The 13640-nt window shown below is 41.0% G+C and overlaps 1 long non-coding RNA gene across 1 annotated transcript; it reads left to right on the top strand.

The window, feature by feature from the left end:
• The first annotated feature begins 11065 nt into the window (after positions 1–11065).
• LOC104044404 (uncharacterized) lies at positions 11066–13412 on the top strand. Its single transcript, XR_010374929.1, has 3 exons — positions 11066–11189; positions 12072–12187; positions 12689–13412. It is a non-coding gene; the product is annotated as an uncharacterized LOC104044404 (long non-coding RNA).
• The last annotated feature ends 228 nt before the right edge of the window (positions 13413–13640 follow it).

The raw sequence follows: 13640 nt of genomic DNA, 5'->3' as shown, positions 1-13640 counted from the left end.
TCCGCCAGGCATCTTTCCAGCCACTTTTCCCCAAGCCTGTAGAGTTGCACGGAGTTCTTGTGACTGAAGTGCAAGACCCAGCACTTGGCCCTGTTAAACCTCATTGAATTGGCCTCAGCCCATTGATGCAGCCTGTCCAGGTATCTCTGCAGAGATTTCTTACCCTCAAGCAGATGGACACTCCTACCCATCTTGGTGTCGTCTGCAAATGTACTGAGGGTGCACTTGATCCCCTCATTCAGATCATTGATAAAGATATTAAACAGGACTGGCCCCAACACTGAGCCCTGGGGAACCCTACTCGTGACTGGCTGCCAACTGGATTTGGCTCCATTCACCACAGCTCTCTGGGCTCGGCCATCCTGCCAGTGTTTTACCCAGAGAAGAGTACACCCATCCAAGCCATGAGCTGCCAACTTCTCTAGGAGAATGTTGTAGCAAACAGTGTCAAAGACATGAGTTCCCAAAAAGCTTCAGGTTAAAAATTACTGATATGTGTATGTAATTGCAGTGTGGTTAAAACCATGCATTTAAAAACATCACGGAACAGCTTCTGCAACCATGATGGGAAAAAAAATGAAAGCATCATATAAAGAAATATATTCAAGTTGTGAACCTGTAGTTTCTCTGCTGTTTCTGTTTACTTTAATGTAAGTAAGTCCCATATATCTGCTGTGGGGCTGGATACAGAAGAACCTAAGCATGCTAAGTGAAGCAAGACTTGTCTGGAGTTGTCGTATCTTTTATTAGACCAGCTGGTACATCTGGTGAACAGAAAAGCTATATCTGAGAGCATGTAAATCATTCAAAAGCTGTTCTAGAAATAGTTAAAAAACTCCATATTCAAACAGTGTCCTCCAAGCATCTTCCAAGAAAATTATTCAGAAAGCTGGCAACACTGCAAGAGTTTGTCTGCATCAGATACAGAATTATTTAGCATTGTGACACTGCATGGGAAGTACTACCACTTCTTTGTGGAAATAGAGGATATATTTGTTGGTCACTCAGTACCTTTTGTTTCCTACTGATCTATCAGCCGCAGGTAGTATGTCTGTGTTTGACAGACTTTTCTGGAAATGACTTTTTTTTGCGGTATGCAATTGTTCTGTATACAGCTTGACCCTGGCTTTCAGGTGCGAACCACAATATAAAAGCTGAGGTAAAGTTACTTTGGTTTCCAAGCTTAAATGACCATTCCTAATAGTCAGAGAGGTTTCGTTTATGGAATCAGTGAATAATTTCTGTCTAGTGCACTGGATGCTTTTATATTCCTCCAAACTAAGGTAAGTGTTTAGGACTCTAAGTATTTAATTGCATACTACAGCTAATGACTTGATGATCTATGTCTCCCATAATGTATCACCACTAGACTCTATATGGACCATTAAAGGTAAAGCCAGGATGTAGTCCTGACCCAAAGAAAAACTTGGGTGAAACCTGGTGAATTTGACAACAGCCAGAAATCATTACAAGCATTTCAGAGGAAAAAAAAATTCTACATTTTACTGAATCCTCAATTTCCAGAAAGAAATATTCCAAACTAGCACTTTAAAGAGCACCAACAACTTGCTAAAGTCCCCAACTTGGAAGAGACCTTGCACAGTAATTTAAAACTAAACAACTTGCTGATACAAAAAGCCCAGGCTTGTCCTTTTGAAGTGTGACAGGATGACAGGAACATTGCAAACTATGATGTTTGAACATATCTGCTTCAGTCCCTATTTAAAGAAAGGCATTAAGTTGCTCAAATCTATGAACAGTTGCTCAAGTAGACAGGCACAAAACAGAACCAAGGATCAATACATATGTTTAAATGCCCTTTCCAACTATTTAATGAGACATACTCACATGATCTTCTTTTGGTAAAGCAAGAACAATTCTCAGCACTTGAGAAAAACACAGAAGTTGACACAGCTGATTTTAAAACAAAGTAAATGAGAAAAGTCTATCAATCCAGTGAAATGGACATGAGGGGCTCAAATCTATTCTCTCATGTGCAAGAGTATGTGTGCACTGAAAAACTGCATTTGAGGACTGATACTGCATTGGAGAAAATGCAGTGTAGAAGTATCTGTTAGAAGGGTCTGAGGTTTGCCAGAGAAAGACAGAGGAAGTGAAAAAGAGAAGCACAGTTTATATTCTTAAGTTCCTTTTCATAGTCCTGCTACTGCATGGCTTCAGAGAAAAGCACGAATGGCTATTTGCTGTCCCCTTCCTGTTTATCACACTTGCTAAGTTTTGAAGCATTTCTCATAACCTAGTTTGGCACTAACAGACAGTCCTCAATAGGAGGACATGATAAAAAGACCTTGAGATGAAGAATGAAGAGGGTTACACAGAACTTTATTTCAAAACAAGGAAGAAAAGCTCCAATGCAGGTAGGCATATAAGCGTTTATGGCATGCCTTCAGATTTGTTCTGTAAGTAACAAATCTCATTTGAGTTATCATAAAAAACCACAAATCTTCCAAAATTTTAGTTGGTTCTACTAAAGTTGGCAATGATATATGGCAGTATACAGAGAATATGATTGATAGTAGATAAAATACAGTAGTGATAGTGCCACCAGGCTTGGAACACTGGTGCTGCCTGTCCCACTACAAATGGAGACTAGGAGATAAAGGCATATGAGGAAAACATGAGGCAGTAGCTGTCAGCAAGTTTGGCAGTGGTTAATAGCTCATTAGCCATTTAAGTTTTCTACAGGGTCTTTAGTTGGGTGGTTTTGTTTTACTTTGTTTTGTTTTCAGGAATCACAGCTAAGAAGGATTTAAGAATAATTTGAATGAAAACTGTAACTTACTGACCAGTAAGCTTTTCCAATCACTTCTGGGATTTTGTCAAAAGCACCAGAAGTGGCAAGGGAGAAAGTACAAAGATATATGCTGGAAGGCTTTCAAGTTCACTCTTGCTAACCTTTATTTCTTTTAAGTGTCCTAGGGAAGAACTTCTCAGGTCATAAAATACCAAGTCCTCAGAGAAATTAGACATCCAGTTTCCAGACAGTTAACTAGCTATGATGATCAGTTCCTTCCTGAGAAATCCTGGCTGCACATTTATGTAAGAACAATTTTTAATAGAAAAAAAACAAGAGTCAACTTCAGTTACTCAGTATGGTAGGATAAATTGTGTGCAATTTTATTGACATAAATTGTGCCAGCTTGCCTATTATGACAACTTAGCTGAAAGCCTGTTCCCAACTGCAGTAAAAGCACAGAACCAACAAAATTGAGAAAAAAAAATCAGAAAACTGATCATAAAAGCTACTACTTATTTAACTAAGAATTTTCAATGGTCTTTAAAATATTCGTCAAAGTGCACAAAAACATTGCTGCAATGGAGTAGATTGAATATTTCTATTTAAAAGGAACAGAAAGTCAGACAAGGCATATGTGGCACATACACAGAGTAGTATGTGACCACAAACATGCAGAGCACAGTGACAACTCCAGGTTTAAAATGCTCTAGCATCATTGTCTACCTGCATGTTTGGGTAGCATGGCAGGACAGGGCAGCAGAAAGACATCAGGTAAGCAACTGAAGAGAACTGTGCTTTCATTTAGCTTGTCAAACAGTGCACTGCGAGCTGAGTCTCTGCTTGTAGTGAAAGGTGCATGAGCTAACTTTAGACCAGCGCAGTCTAGTCATGGCAGCACAATATACATATGGAATACAGGAGTGTATTCACTGGAGTGGTTAGAAATGGTTGCAATGCCTCATTGGCAAAATCTAGTGTGTAGTACAGAAGGAAGACAACAATGCAGAGCTCCCCTTCCCCCTTCCAGTCCTATCCAGTCTTGCCAGTGGTGCAAGCTGCAGAGCTGTCTTGAGAAGTTGGGCAAATGCTGAGCTGTTAGCCTACGCTGTGTTGTCAGGTCTGCAATATTGCTGCTACCAGAGATCGTTCTGGATAGCTGACCGCTAATCTGAGTATTTACACAAGTCACTGTTACTGTTTTGCCTGCAGTCTAGGCATTGTGCAAATCATGGCAGAGTTAAGATTAGACCTCAGATACCCTGACTGCCTTTTTATGTCAAAATCACTGCATAATACCCAAAGGAAGAAGGAAAATCCACACAGATGCTTAACCATAATATGTTGCATAGCCAGCAAAAAGTACTGCACTCTGTTTATATATATCTGCCATCTAAATAAGGTGGCAATATAAAAAACAGTGGAGATTGGCTGTTTGAATAGTTAAAAATGACTAGTCAGATACAGCATTTCCCAAGTAGGTATAACTAAATAGACAAATGAAGAAAACCAATGTTTGACCTCTGTGCAAAACAATGACAGTTGGAAGCCAGACATGAAGCGAAAACATTAGTGGAAATGAGTTTATCATATGGCAAAAAGTTCAAGTTGTTTTGTGATTTGAAATACAGCCCCAGGCATTACCTTTTTAAAATAATAGTGTAGAAGCAGAGAACTTTTCAAACAGCTGATTTTCATCTGATCTGGACCACCAGCATTTGAAATGTAATGGCTTTTGAAGGATACTTCCACGGGCGACTTCCTGATCTTCTTTACTAGTTACAGAACAAGTTCTCCACAGGGTACACCATACTGGCACCCTGTTTTCTCTTCCATCAAATGGCTGTTTCCACAAAATGGAAAATCATCCTTCTGTTATTCTCTGACTTCATTCCTGGGCCCCAACTCAAGGGAAGTTTGCATGTAAAATCTTTTTTTCCTATGAAGTTAAGTTTGGATGCAGAGAACAGGGTATTGCATCTTGCTCTAGATGAACATGCACATTTTCCTGCAAATGTTGATGTTAGAAAGCTAGGGAAAAAAAATTTCTGCATAGCTGGTCAACTTCCAACTATTCTCCTCCTTCTTCCAAGCAATCATTTGAGGCATCATAGAACATCTTTTATGCCTCAGTTATTTTAAAGATCTTTGCTGTATTTCAGCCTACAGTAACTATATAACTACCCCTTCCAAAAGCACACTGACAACATGCTGGAACAAGTCCAGCGGAGGGCTCCTGAGATAGTTGTTGAGCTGGTGAAGTGACACAGCAGAAGAGGCTCAGATAATTGGCTTTATGCAGCCCTAAGAAAAAAGGCTGAAGGGAGTCTTACTCCTCTCTTTAACTACTGAATGGGAGGGTGTAGACAAAACCAAACTCTTTGTGAAGGTACACATTCAAAGACACAAGTTGGAACATGGAAAATTACAACTTGATATAAGAAAATTTTTCATATCGTGGTGGTGATCAAACATTAGGACAAGAGCCTGGAAAGGCTGTGGAACCCTCATCCTTGGGGATATTTAGAAATTGTCTGGACAAGGCTTTGGGAAACCTGCTCTAACATGGGCCACCTTAAGGAGGAGTCTAGAGCAGATGGCCTCCTGAGATTCCTTCCCGCCTACATTGTTCTGTGATTCTATGTCAAAATATGCAGAAATCCTGAAATACAGTGAGTGAGTGAGCAAACAAAACAGCAGGTTTCACTGGGAAGTGGCACGGCAGGAGTATGACAGTCCTCCAAGAATTAATGCCAAAAATAACTATACTAGGAGGTATAGGTCAGCAATTTTGATGTAATATTAATGAGGATTTTTCTGATAATTTTAACTGTGCAGTTTTACTGTAATTGGACTATTAAGTTGTGTGTTATGTTCTGATTAGACTGTTATAACTTCAGCTAGCCAAACAATGACTTCTTGGCTTTGTGTATAAAGTGTGCCATTCCTTTTTGACTATAATAAGACGCTGAGTGTAACAAAAACTGTGAGCAGCTTTTCTGTAAAAGCCTGTCTGTGGATGGCAGCCTCCAGTGATCACAGAAGACCAGGAATGCAGCTAACGTGTGTTCCTGGCCAGCTCCATTTTATAAGAACTGTGGGAGTTGGGGAACAGGGGGTTGCTCAAGCCCTCAGAGCCCAATTTGCATGACACAGATACTGACCAAGAGCTTACAAACTTTAAAGGCTTAACACCAAAAGTTTCCTGTGAAGACATGAAGTGAGACAGCATAGGGGCAATGCGGTCAGTGACACAGAGGCCAGGTCAGGAAATCCAGCCTTCAACACTAAAGGCAAGAAATTAAATTCTGAAATAGAATCATAGAAGCATTACGGTTGAAAAAGACCTCTAAGATCATCAAGTCCAACCGTCAACCAAACACCACCATGCCTCCTAAACCGTGCCCTGAAGTGCCACATCTACACTTTTTTTGAACACCTCTGGGGATGGTGACTCCACCACCTCTCTGGGCAGCCTGTTCCAATGCCTGACCACTCTTTCAGTAAAGACGTTTTTCCTAAGAGCCAATCTAAACCTCCCCTGATGCAGCTGGAAGCCGTTTCCTCTTGTTCTGTCGCTAGTGGCCTGGGAGAAGAGACCAACACCCACCTCACTACAACTCCTTTCAGGTAATTGTAGAGAGCCATAAGGTCTCCCCTCAGCCTCCTCTTCTCCAGACTAAACAACCCCAGTTCCCTCAACCTCTCCTCGTAAGACCTGCTCTCCACACATTTCACCAGCTTTGTTGCCCTTCTCTGAACAGGCCTCAGCAACTCAATGTCCTTCCTGTAGTGAGGGGCCCAAAACGGAACACAATATTCAAGGTGTGGTCTCACCAGTGCCAAGTACAGGGGCACGATCACTTCCCTGCTCCTGCTGGCCTGTTGTGGTTTAGCCGACAGCTCAGCCCCACACTGTCACTTGCTCACTCCCCCACCGGTAGATGGGGAGAGAATCAGAAGGGTAACGCTCATGGGTTGGGATAAGAACAGTTTAATAATTAAAATTAAAAGAAACAACAACAGAAATGCAATGTAAAGGAGAACAACGAGAGGTGCAAAACCCCTGGGGGGGGAAGGAGGGGAACGAACCACCAAAACAAACCACATGCGACACAGCCACCCACCAACCCAACACTGCACCGCTCCCGAGCTGCAACCTGTCCCCCTCTTAATATACTGGTCATGGTGTCACATGGTATGGAATGAATATGCCATTGGCCAGTCGGGGTCAGCTGCCCTGGCCGTGGCCCCGCCCCTCCCAGCCCCCTGCCACAGGCAGAGTGAGGGAAGCTGGAAAGGTAGCCCCCCCACGGTGAGGAGAATTAACCCCTTCTCAGTCAAAACCAGCACATAGCCACATTATTCCTGACACAAGCCAGGATGCTGTTGGCCTTCTTGGCCACCTGGGCACGCTGCTGGCTCATGTTCAGCTGGCTGTTGGCCAGCACCCCCAGGTCCTTCTCCGCCAGGCATCTTTCCAGCCACTTTTCCCCAAGCCTGTAGAGTTGCACGGAGTTCTTGTGACTGAAGTGCAAGACCCAGCACTTGGCCCTGTTAAACCTCATTGAATTGGCCTCAGCCCATTGATGCAGCCTGTCCAGGTATCTCTGCAGAGATTTCTTACCCTCAAGCAGATGGACACTCCTACCCATCTTGGTGTCGTCTGCAAATGTACTGAGGGTGCACTTGATCCCCTCATTCAGATCATTGATAAAGATATTAAACAGGACTGGCCCCAACACTGAGCCCTGGGGAACCCTACTCGTGACTGGCTGCCAACTGGATTTGGCTCCATTCACCACAGCTCTCTGGGCTCAGCCATCCTGCCAGTGTTTTACCCAGCAAAGAGTACACCTGTCCTAGCCATGAGCCGCCAACTTCTCTAGGAGAATGCTGTGGGAGACCATGTGAAATGCTTTACTGAAGTCCAGGTAGACAATATCCACAGCCTTTCCCTCATCCGCTAGGTGGGTCACCTGGTCATAGAAGGAGATCAGTTTGGTCAGGCAGGACCTGCTTTTCCTGAAGCCATGCTGGCTGGGCCTGATCCCCTGGTTGTCCTGCACATGCCTGGTGAGTGCACTCAAGATGGATTGTTCCGTCATCTTCCGTGGTACTGAGGTCAGGCTGACAGGCCTGTAATTCCCCAGGTCCTCCTTCCACCCCTTTTTGCAGATGGGTGTCACATCAGCAAGAAAAGTCCTGTTTAATGCACTGCTACTTAACTTTTTAAACATTTTGTAGTAATTTTCCAGTTTGGATTGTCTGAACATCAAAGCCTCAATAAAAAAAAAAAAAGATCAAGTTGTATTGTTGACTTTTCTAAAGGCCTTTGACTTGGCTTCCAGTGTACAGGTGATAAAACTAGTTCATCCTTGAGTTACAGGACTAACTACTAATTTTCAGAGAAGCTACTGGTCCTTTCTTGATTGATAGTGTTGGTATTTGTAGCCCTACAACCTCATTTTTCTTCTTACTTGTTATATACATCTCTTTCTTTGCAACTGTTACAAAATTCAGGTCTTCCTCTTTCACTAAATTTGTGGGGTTTTTGTAGCAACCTTTGTTAAGTGCTTGCTGTGACATCTAACAGACTTCATGGTATCTGCAAGTGACATCCACCTGCCACAAAGAAGCAGAAACTGTTCAGTAGCTGTGCCACTCAAAATGAAGTTGCAAACAGTGAAGACAGCATAAGAAAATTCAAGCTCCCAGAAAGTTTTCATAAATGAAAGTTTATTAGATGCAAGAACCACTTGATATGCAGGAGGCAACTAAAAGGGAAAAGGCAACTGTGAAAAGCACATCGCAAAGTGACAGTGTTGGACGTTTTGTCTGAAAGATGCCTAGAGAAACCCAGATTTATGTCCTGGGTAGCATCTCATGCTGTGTTTGTAAAACTCTCTTATTTCTTGCAGAACTTCCCTCTAATTCTTCAGGCTTGCGGTACCTTGCTGCTCTCTCAGGATTTATGAACGTTGTATTTCTGGGAGCTGTGATCACATTAATTCATCAATGTGAGTGACCAAGTGAAATGTTTTATTTTAATTCTTGTGACTGAATGCTTTGCTTTATTAACTGTCAGTGAAATTGACAGGTGTTAATCCTTAACTTAAACAAGTTTTGCAAACAAACTGTTTTGGTAAGGTGACAAGACCACTCATGCTTTCTACGATTGTGTTTCTGATGAAAGTGGGAGGGAGTCACCAACGTTTCTGGGGGTGTGTATCTGCAGAAGGTCCATGATTTTCAGAGGAATTTCGCATGTTTGGGGTGTATGAAGAGGGCTGGATTATTTTTCACTTTTCCATCCCCCAGTCTGAGAGTGCCTCCTCTTCTTTTCCAAAACAGAACAGATCACACAGGTTTCTAGACAAAGAATCCATCCATCCGTCAGTTTAGAAAAACTCTTTTAGTAATGATATAAAAATGTGTGTACCTTTAAGTTTATAAAAGTGGCCTTTCCATTGTCCACAGAATTTGTGCATAAGCACTGGGTCACTGCCAGCACTGAGCACTGTCAAACAAGTTGAACAAGCTTTAAGGTTGCTTTCAACAAGCACCTGAATATTGATCAGAATCTAATTTTAGTTTCCTCCTTTAGAAAATCTTGGCCTGGTAGTCCCAATGTCCAGCCTGCTTCTGGACATCAAAATCACCTTGCACATCAAAATCACTTGAGAACCCAGGAGAAAATGAGAATTGAGAAGTACTTCTGGGCAGAAGTATGCTGCAGAGTCAGATGTTCTCCCTTTCTCTAGATGCAAGTCCTGCTCTCTCACATCAACCCATTCTTTTCTGAAATAAGCCCAATACAAATTTCAGGAACTGGAAAAGGTACAATCATGTTATTTGAAAGACAACTGTTGCATACCCTGTCGTCAAAAGCATGGAAATAATGACTGTCTTTGTGAAGTCAGTCACCTCAAGTATGTGTTTAACGTGTATGATTTGGGTGCTCAACTCTCCGCCTACCATTTACAGGAGAGCTGGAAGGACAAATGAGCAATCTGAGTTCCACTTAAAGCTACTATTATTATCTGTGGAAAAATACTATGGGGTTTCTATACAGTTCACTTGTGAGCTTGACATTAAAATGCTGGAGATTCTTGTCCAGGTGATTTGCTATCAAGTGATGTGTGGAAGCCCGGAGAAAATCTTTCTGAAAGTGACAGTATCTTTGAGGAAGATCTTCATGAAAACAGCTTACTGACTACATTAAAGGAAAGCTTATGCATGCATACAAATGGTAAGGAAAGTCTCACTCATAGCAGCATAAATGGTTAGAAGCTCTTGAAAAGATTAATATAAAATAATAATATTTATAAATTAAAATATCTATAAATGTAAATATTTATTATTTAAATATTAAATATAAATTATTTATTATTTATAATACCTATAAATATAAAAACACCTGCACAAAGGAATTGATCTTTAGATACCAGAATAAGCATGTTTATCTTGGTAAAGATGTATAAAGTAATCTATTTTAGAGTTCCATCCCTCAAAATTTTAGTTTAAGCAAAAGATAAAAGTGCAGCAGTGTTACTGAAGGTCTTTGTTATTTCTCCATGCATGCCACTGAACTATACTACTCCCAATGATTTCAACAGAGCTGGGATTTTGTCTGTGGCTTTTACCTCAATTATTATGTAAAATGTTTAGTATGATTATCACAGAATCACTGAATCACAGGTTGGAAGGGACCTCAGGGACCATCTAGTCCAACCTTTCTAGGAAGAGCACAGTCTAGACAAGATGGCCCAGCACCCTGTCCAGCCGAATCTTAAAAGCGTCAAATGTGGCCAAGTCAATCACTTTCCTGGGGAGACTATTCCAATGGTTGACTGTTCTCACTGTGAGAAATTTTCCCCTCATGTCCAATCAGAATCTCCCCAAGACCAACTTGAGTCCATTCCCCCTTGTCCTCTCCACGTGACGCCTTGTAAAAAGGGAGTCTCCATCTTCTTTGTAGCTGCCCCTTAAGTACTGGTACATGGTGATGAGATCACCTCTAAGCCTCCTTTTCTCAAGGCTGAATAAACCCAGCTCTCCAGAGTTCTAAAATATTTAAAGGCACAGAGAAATCCCTAATTAAAGAATGACAAGGACAATGTGCTTTCTTAAACCGAGCGATGCCATCACAATTTCTGCCCCACTCCTGGTTTAAAGTTTCTTACTCTCTTATTCAAAAGCCCCATAAAAAGCAGGAGTTGATACCAGCTGTAAAAAAAAAAAAAAAGTGACAAAATCTCTTCACCCCAAACTCTTCACAGACTCCAGATGTGAACTTTGCCCCACTGGCTGGAAGCTGCATTGTGGGAAATGTTATTTCTACTCAGAAACTCGTGACACCTGGGAGAATAGTAGACAGTATTGCTCAGGAAAAAAATCTAAGCTCCTGATTATAGAGGATGAGACTGAAATGGTAAGCTTATAAGGCACTCTGCGATTTAAATTTTCTTTTTACTTTGTGAATCCATGTATCGAACTACAGCTTCCCATGCATTTTTAGAAGTCTTTTCTAATTCAGATATGCTCATAAAAGACATTGTCAGCGGTAAGTGCACTGATGATTGGCTTCTGCAAAATAGAAACATTTGTGTCAAAAAGACCAGTAGCCTATGTTTTATTTAAATAAATGCAATGGTATGTCTAGAGATTATCTCCAACAAGAAGCAGCTGGTATTTGAAGGATCCTTGCATGTTTTATTCCAAATCAAACCTGTTCAGAACTTAGCTGTCATAAAGGCTATTGCCATTCTTTCAAGGGATGGAGCTGTTTCTCTATACTTTGTACATTTTAAAATGTCAGTACCAGGTCTGTGCCATTAGAAAGAACAGTTCTGTGGACCAAACCCTAATCTGTAGAGTGTCTCTTTTGTGTTACTGATTTGGCTTAAAAGTGAACCAGTTCAGACAGTCACTTCTAGATCATCCAGGAGGGTGATCCGGCAAAATGATCACCTCCCTTCGTTGTAGGGGGGAAAAAGAGGAGATAGCTTCAGATCGGCCTGATCCTCATCTAAAATGTGCTAGTGGAATGGGCCTGGGCCCACCAAGGAGCCAAAGGTTAGCTCCTTAGTTGCTCCAGTTACCATCAATAGCCACAGTACTGGGTGTAGTTGAGAATCTGAACTAATTTCCATGTGGTTTTTTTTCCTTCTCAATTTCTTGCTAACATTCTCTGGACTCTTTGAGCATGAAAGCCTTGCTGCTTTTAAAATATTAATTACCACTATACATTACTGGTGCTGGAGCTTTATGAAGTGTCGTTATCATGAGAGTTCAAAGACATACCTCTCTCTAGGATTTCTTGAACAAACTGAAGGGTAAAGACATTGGCTTTATTTGGACTGGATTAAGCTTTGATGAGGAGGAAGGAAGATGGGTATGGCTCAGTGATCCCAAACATCCAGGGCACAGGTATGTTCATTTTGGAGTGAACCTGTGCTGGCTTCCGTGACGTCTTCTCCACTTGCTGTGCCTGGACTGTTGAGCAATTAGACTGTGAGAAAGGAGTAGTAAGATATCAGGGCCCATACTCCAGTTATGTAGACATATATAGACAGCTCAGCCTATTCTGATTTTTCTCAGTAGAGAATTCTGATCAAAACATGCAATTGAAAAGTGGAATTCCTTGGCAGGTGTCTGAAAAGGAACTAATTTTATCAGGAGATGCTTATGCTGTGTAAGCTTCTTACTTCCAGCTGCATAACCACAGAATCATAAAATTATATGATTCCATGATAGAGAAAAACAGAGAAAGGGTGAAGCTTACTAACACATAAAACCTGTCTGCATGTCAGGGAATCAAAAGAATGACAGCATAAAGACAAAAAATTCAGTCTTTTTGGTTTCACTCTTTGTGTACGCAAACTAATTTTTTCGATGATCTTCATATCTGTGTGTTTTTGGCTCTTGCAGTTTTACAATAAAAGGAAGGAAGAAAGAAGAAAAATGTGCTGCCTATAAATTGACAGAAATGTATGCTGATAATTGCCAATCCCTATACAAGTGGGTTTGCAAGAAGAGTGCAGTCCTTCTGGGTACCTAAAATATTGGAAAGTGAAAGTGAATAGGGTCTTCAAAGGTTTACACCGCTTTACAGTGTATAGGATACCTGAAGTAAAATTAAGGGGAAATTGTTGACCAGAATTGTGGTGAACTCATGCATTGTGATACTACTTGTGATTAAAATTCAGGGAGATTTCAGGCTTGTGTCTCTCTTTTCAGGATGAAGGTATAAAATCTATGTGTCTTTCTGCATGCTTATATACTGCCCCTTAGAACTATTACAATAAGCAGCTTACTAACTTTAAATAGCTTATAGAGTTTAAGAGTTGTGTAAGCCACAGGTTTTTTGAGTTTTTTTGTTTGAAAAATTTTTGACAATTGCTGGGGAATTCCTAAATTGACAATTGACAATTCCTAAAGGCATTGAGCCTAACATAGCATAAAATTGCAAGGATACCTGTGAGATGAGTGTTGCTTCTATAGGTATGATGTAATTAAAACCACATCCCTCAGCAGAACTTACTTTACATACACATCTATTATCAGATAAATTATACACAGTGAGATAATTTACAATAATTTGTGGACACCTGATGAACACAAAGTTGCAATGGTGTTATACATTTCTACCATTACCTGGCTAGATCCTTGATACCAAAAAATCTTTTTCATAAAATTGGTACATGGTTGTATGTCATACTCATAGGTACTTCTTTCTATCCCCATAACTGAGGAACTCCTGGTTTCCATCATGGTCTGTTTTTTGTGTAGCCCAGAAGCATCCACTTTTACATAGCTGTTTTATATCTCTGGCATCATATATAGCACTACACAAACATGCAGTCTTCCCAGTCCCAACATT

Source organism: Phalacrocorax carbo, chromosome 1 (genome assembly GCF_963921805.1).
Source record: "Phalacrocorax carbo chromosome 1, bPhaCar2.1, whole genome shotgun sequence".
NCBI lineage: Eukaryota > Metazoa > Chordata > Aves > Suliformes > Phalacrocoracidae > Phalacrocorax > Phalacrocorax carbo.
The sequence above is the reverse complement of the archived record's forward strand: the minus strand, read 5'-3'. Positions and strand labels throughout refer to the sequence as shown.